Here is a 6984-nt window from a genome sequence, read left to right as displayed (position 1 = left end):
TGAGGCTGATTCTAAATCAGTTTTCTGAACAGTCAGGCAGAAAACCTCATATATATATATATATATATATCTCACACACACACTTTTGTAAATTAAGACCCTATCATACATACAACCTCACAAAAGTAAAAGCAATTTTTGGACATGAAGTTTTCACCGTACAGACTATATTATATAGCTAAAATCTAAAATTACATGTGTTTTTTTTAACCATGTTGAACATGAATGTGTTAATGACTCCAGATGTCTTTTGATTTGTGCTTAAGATAGCAGCAGTCGATAGTGCCAGACTGCACCTTATTGACCCCGAGAGCCACCATAGGCGCAAGATCATTTGGCATGTGACCAACGACGTAAAAATGAACTGCACCCAGTCGGAAGATAGCTACAATACTTGCTAGCACCGCTTTGCAGCTTGTGAACATCCATTTCCGGAGTTACACTAGAGAACGCAGACAAGCCACGTTGCTTTTCAGACACAGTTGCTTTCACTGCAGTCAGCTCAGAGCCACTGTTGCGGGGGAAACAAGCAACGAGGTCTATGAAAACAAGCCTTAAAGAAGCAACTATAGGCCACATGAGCACTCTTGCTGTGTATATTAAACAGTAAAACTATTATAGTAAAGTAACTGTTATCAACCCCCAGGAAGGCTCCATGGAAATGAAAATAATAATACAACCTGCTACAAATAGCAGATCTACAAGCATCATTGGGATGTGTTAGAAGAAGTGAACTGCCATTTTCACTGTTCATCATACAAGGAAAGGAGGTATTCTGTAGGGCCTAATAAGAGGATAAAAGGAGATGGCAGGACACAGTCTACGGCAACTTGCCTTCACAAATTAATAAAGTTATATTTTTGAGGTTTAACCCATTTAGGCCTGATGTCGAAATTTAAAAGAATGTCTTCTAAATCATGATAGTTTTCTGAAATATGTTTCTATATCAGTGGTGCTCTAGCCTCGATACCCAGGCTTTCATTTCGTCTGCGCGAAAGATGAAAGTCAATCTTTCATGTCAAGAACCCCCAGAATTATCTGTATTTGGCCACGGACACCCATCTGAAAATATTTTGTTCCAGGGACCCCCACAGACGCAAAGATTTGAGTTAAAAACTTTCGCTCTGAAAGAATATATATTCAAAGATTTGCGCCAGATTGTAGATCTGCTATTTTTCAATAGCTTAAATATAACATAATGCTTAACACCAGACATGTGCTGGAGGCAAATCCTGAGACTTCCATTCTTTAACGATCTTCCTGCCCACCATTAATGCTGTATGAATCCAGTCAGCTAGAGGCGCGGGGAGGTGTTTTAATGGCGATGGAGGATCACCCAGAATAAACAGAGCAGGTGTATAAGGAATATCCTGGTTTGTGATTTGCATTATATTCTCATGCATAGCACACCATAGACTAGTCTGTGCCCTCGGGCACTCCCACAATGAATAAGTGTACCTGGTCCTCACCACACCTCCAGCAAACCGGACTCTCTCTGAGCTTAGCCCTGAACAATCTTGTCGGTGTCCAATAGACTCTTATTCATTTCTTTTAAATTGAACTAACTAAGTTCACGACATAAAGTTGTATTGAAATTAAATTGTTTACATTGGTGGGTTGCTGGCCACAGGCTCACCAAGTAAAAATAAAACGGAGGAATTGTTCAATGAGTTTATATTTCAATCTGTTGGAATAAATGCATCAAGACAGTTCTGGTAAAGATCTCCAAAGTCCAAACATGATGCTACATTCATTGTAGAGACATCTGTAGCATGATGTGGATGAATAAGCTGCTCTCAAATCAACCACATACTGTGGTTTTGTGGTTATAAATGCTGATCAAAATCTAAGCCATTTGATTGATATACAACTAGAAAAGTCTAAATTTTGGAAAAATTGCAAAGTCTGGTTGCCGCAATCGCTTATATAGGCCCCTCCCACTATTGTTGCTAGCCAATTACATTGTCACATCACCCCTGTGGTCATGTGTAAGTAATTTGGAGGGGATTTATTTATCCCCCCAAAAATAAAATTCTGCAACAAACGGCTACATTATTTGCATTTGCGGTGCCCCCTATGAATGAAAATGGAATTGCTTTTGGCTCTGGGTTGATTAAACCCAGAGCCAACCCAGACATGCAATTCAAATTTGTGATGGATTGGACATTCCGTTTGTGATTTGTGACATCGTTTTGTAAAAATAGGCCCCTCCCACTAACTTCGGACAACGATTATGGCCGAACGATACGGACGACCAAACTTCTACACCTTTCATTCAACTCCCCCCCCCAGCCTCCCCACCTTCCCTCCTTCTCCTACCATGTGATGTTTCTAATTCTCTTCTCATTGATATAAAGGAAGGCAAGCATGCGTGTAGCAGCAGGTGGAGGAGGTGTGTGAAGACACTGTCTGTGGACCTGCTCCGACAACCATCATAGTGTCTTTTTTTAGTTGGGCATTTTCAGTGTTGCGAGTCATATCCTACTCAAACTAAATAAATTCCCCATCAACAATATTAATAACCGCTTTCACCTATTGGTCTGGAACAGTAAAAAAAATGACGACGCAACCCTTACTACCTAAAGCTACTGCCAATCCATACCATCATCATCAGAATGATTTTAATTGTATGTTTTCACACACAGAGAGAGAGAGAATCGATGAGCGGATGAAATACCTGCATGTGAGGTCAGATGGATGCTGCCATCGTGTGCTGTCAGAACGTGGCTGTCCGGCCACATGGGTCATCAGGTTCAGCAACTCTGTCTTTGCGTGTGTGACTGTCGAGACTAGCCGGGAATGAGAACAAAAACAACCCATTTAGACCTGAGGACGGTTCTACAAAGGTCTTCTAAATCAGTTTTCTGAAATACCTATTTTTCTTTATCAATGGTGCTCAATATTTCATGTCAAGGACCCCCAAAAAATATATGTAATTGGCCACCGACCCCCCCCCCCCCCCCCTATCTGAAAATATGGTGTTCCAGCGACCCCACAATAGCAAAGATTTGACATAAAAACGTTGGCTCTGAAAGAAAATATATTCAAAGATTTGCGCCACATTTTCACGACCTTTCAGCATAGCGTAGCTATTTTTCAATAGCTTTCAAACACCAAAAGGGGTTCCCGGCCGCTCAGAATGGGTTAAATAATACACATGCATATTATGAAGGCTACAAGTTGCTGGATAAGATGGGAAGATGTGCATTATAATATACTCACTCTGTGCATCAGCAGGATGCTCAGTCATGTGTCTTTTGACCATGTCAATGTAGGCTAGCTTCTTCTGCAGCCACTCATTTTCAACCGTTGGTCTGCAAGAGTAAAATAAATATGATCATGCAACCCATACATCTTTTTTGTCTCCTTAGAATAACGACACGTGGGGAACTATGCACAAACAAATTAATTTCATCCACTGTTACTTGTGAGACCGTGATGTGACAATAAAGTTGATTCTAATTTCCAATCAAGGTTGACAGTATGTAAAATAGCGTCATCATCGGCATTATTTTATTCACCAAATAATATATGCTTTCACAAATGGGGATGTGGACTTGGTGAGGTTGGTTTAATTACATCAAGTTCTCAGTTTAGACAGACAACAAATTAAAAAGGAAAAAAATCACAGCTGTGTGAACCTCTCTCTCTCAGGCAACAGTTCAGCACTATCTCTCTTTCTGGCACAACAGCGCCACTGTTGCCCCTACTGGTACTTTAAACATAGTAACATAGTCCCATAGTGACATTGCTGTTCCTTGGAGTGGTTGCACCACTCAAAAACCAGCAGCATAAGTACTGTGTCGGGTCACCTCACCACAAACCACCAGAATAGCTTCAATGCGTCTTGCATAATAGACTTCACTGTGCAAGTCTCTACAACTCTATTGGAGGGATGGAACACCACAAACGCAGTGTTTAGGGCAGTGTTGTTTTTGGCAGCAAATTTCTATTTTAGTTTAGTCATAGTCTTTGGACTGAAACTTCATTTAGTTTTTGTCATATTTTAGTCACCTGGAATGTCTTGGTGTTAGTCTAGTTTTAGTCGACTAAACGTCATAATATTTTAGTCGACTAAATCTACAGTTGATTTAGTCGACTAAAATGTATTTTGGCAGGCCTTGATGCCGTCGTAATGAGTGTTTTTACACTTGCTGAAAATAGCCGATCGGCTATTTTCAGCATGCAACCAAAGTGTAAAATGACTTATACTGGATATCTTGTCCACTAGTCCCTTCCTAACATTTTAGTCTAGTTTTTATTTGTCTACGAAATTGTCAGTATATTTAGTCTTAGTTTTAGTCATCGTAGCTTAATTTTCATTTAGTTTCCATTCGTTTTTGTGAGTGAAAAAAGGTAGTCGACGAACATTTTTCGTCTTAGTTTTAGTCGACGAAAACAACACTGGTTTAGGGTGCATATGGCTTTGGTCCATGCACCACTCAGTTCACAGGGGTGTGATTTTATTTAGACGAGAGGCTGGTCTGCATTTATGCGAGCCCCGGAAGTCATCCTACCTACGCACTCTTTGGTTCGATTACCGACAGGCTGGACCATTTACTGCATGTCCACTCTCTAAACATCTGGATAAAAGCTGAAAAGCCAGCAAAATTACCAAAACATGTATTTGCATGAATAAATATGATTGCATTTGCTCATATGATATGTGGGCAAAATAATAACAGTATCATCAAATGTTTTTACATGTTCTCATCTTTGGTTCATTGACCAAACTGCTCCCTCTAGAGGATACTCAGGGAAGTGCACTACCTTGATGTGGATCTGTCAGCATGTCCTCTCTTGGTGGGTTTTGGTTGTACAGAACTCGCAACTTTGTGTTCTGGCTGCTCGGTCTTGATCCGTTTGGCCACCGGCCCACCGCTACAGAAAAAAAATAAGCCAGGAATTGTTTAATGAGCTTATGTTTCAATTGGGAGATGTTCACCGGGACTGGCATGATGCAGTTATTAGCCTACATACAGTCATTGTAGAGACATCTGTAGCATGCTTTGGATGTGCTCTCAAAACAACCTAAATGTTTGCACGTAGTTTTGTGGTCACTACTCCTAGAGACACTGATGCACATGCGGTTATGAATAGTGATCACAATCCAAGGCTTCTAAAAGGCCTATTCATACTCAAGTTAGATGATAAGGTGACCACAGACAACTACAACATGACATTGATTGATTGATTAATTTATTAACAGTTTGCAGAATGGGTACATTTCAACATGAAAGCACAACTCAATACAAAGACTTACTGTGGACAAGACACTGATAAAGCATTACACTTGTTCACAACAGGGTCCACCATTTTCAATTCATCAGAACATTTAGAGACGTACACATATACATGTGCGTCATGTAAGGAGGTAAAAAAGGGAAAAGAAACTTATTCAGTAAGAGGGAGAGGATTCTGATTTTACGGGGGCCAGTTTCGAATTGCAGCAGTCCGTTGGTGCCCTTTGAGAGCGGTAGAGCGTTCCACATTTTGGTGGCATAGGAGTGAAATTAATTTAGTCCCTTGTTTATGCCGAATCTGGGTTGAACATGGTTTGTTGAACTCCCTCTGGCGTGGGTGTGAACTTTGTTGACAATAAGGAAGTATTTAGACAGGTGCAAAATGACCCATTGCAAGATGCTGTACTCTGTCATCAACCCTAAAATGGGCAGGGGTGAGGTGGGTTCGGGCAGTGAGGCCAAGTAGTAGCCTGACCAAGTTGTTTTGGGAAGTCTGGAGCCTTGTTTTATAAGGGCCTTTGAGGTGCTGTGAACATCACGCAGTGGTGGTAAGCGACTCACATCTCACTGTTTTTACTAACCGCCGTTTCGGCCTTAACCCATTTTGGTGTTTTAAACATTATGTTATAATTTAGCTAATGAAAAATAGCAGATCTGCACGCTACGAGCTTGTAGGTCTGCTAATTTTTTTTAATCGTAAAAATGTGGCGCAAATCTATGAATATATATTCTTTCAAAGTGAATGTTTTTAACTCTGGTCTAAATGGGTTAAACCAGATTGATACAACTTATAAGTTATATAACTACAACCTGGGAATCATCAGGAAAAAAACACAGAAGTGCATTACCTTGATGTAGATTTGTCAGCATGTTCTCTCTCGGTGGGTTCTGTGTGCGCCGACCTCGCACAGTCGTGTTCCGGCTGCTCAGAGTTGATCCGTTTGTGTTGCTGTGTCGTTATGGCCAGATTGGACACATTATGCAAGGCACCTGCATTCACTTTTGTGTAAGAGTTGTTCAAACTGGCCAGCGGCCCACCGCTAAAGTAAAAAAAAAAAAAAGTTTAATGAGCTTTTTTGTTCACCAGGACCGTCATGATGCAGTTATTCCAACAGACATGCTACGTTCATTGTAGAGACTCTGTAGCATGCTGTGGATGTGCTCTCAAAACAACCTAAACATTTACTTTGCACACAGTTCTGTAGGTTACTACTCCTAGACGCTGTGACGTATACGGTTATAAATACTTAGTGATCAAAATCTAAGCCATTAAGATTGACACAACTAGAACTACAACCTGGGAGTCATCAGAAAAATGATCAGATGTACATTACCTCGATGTACATTACCTCGATATAGATTTCACAGCATGTTCTCTCTTGGCGGGTGGTGGGTAGTACGCTAGCTGCTCTCTGTTGATCAGACATGTGTGTTGGTGTGGTGGTACGGCCGCATGATTCAACACTCTTGGACGTAAGACACCAGTATTCTCTTTTGTCCCAGCGTTGTTCAAACTGGCCATCGGCCCACAGCTAAATTAACAAACAAACAGAGGAATTGTTTAATGAGCATATGATTCAATTTGGAGATCTTCATGATGCATTATTCCGACATGCTACATTGTAGAGATATCTCTACAGCATGCTGTGGACATGTGCTCTCAAAACAACCTAAATGGTTGCGCATAGTTTTGTGGTCACTATACTCCTAGCAGACACTGATGCAGTGATGCATACGGTTA

The 6984-nt window shown here is 40.8% G+C and overlaps 1 long non-coding RNA gene across 1 annotated transcript; it reads right to left on the bottom strand.

Moving 5' to 3' along the window:
* Positions 1–4770: 4770 nt before the first annotated feature.
* Positions 4771–6645, bottom strand: LOC308311226. The gene is made up of 3 exons (XR_013963603.1): positions 6593–6645; positions 6092–6283; positions 4771–4881 (listed from the first exon to the last, which is right to left on the bottom strand). It is a non-coding gene; the product is annotated as an uncharacterized lncRNA (long non-coding RNA).
* Positions 6646–6984: the final 339 nt, after the last annotated feature.

This window comes from Protomyctophum bolini (assembly GCF_963924005.1).
Source record: "Protomyctophum bolini genome assembly, chromosome: 23".
In the NCBI taxonomy this organism is placed as follows: Eukaryota; Metazoa; Chordata; class Actinopteri; order Myctophiformes; family Myctophidae; genus Protomyctophum; species Protomyctophum bolini.
Note: the sequence above shows the minus strand (reverse complement) of the source record. Positions and strands in the feature narration are given on the sequence as shown.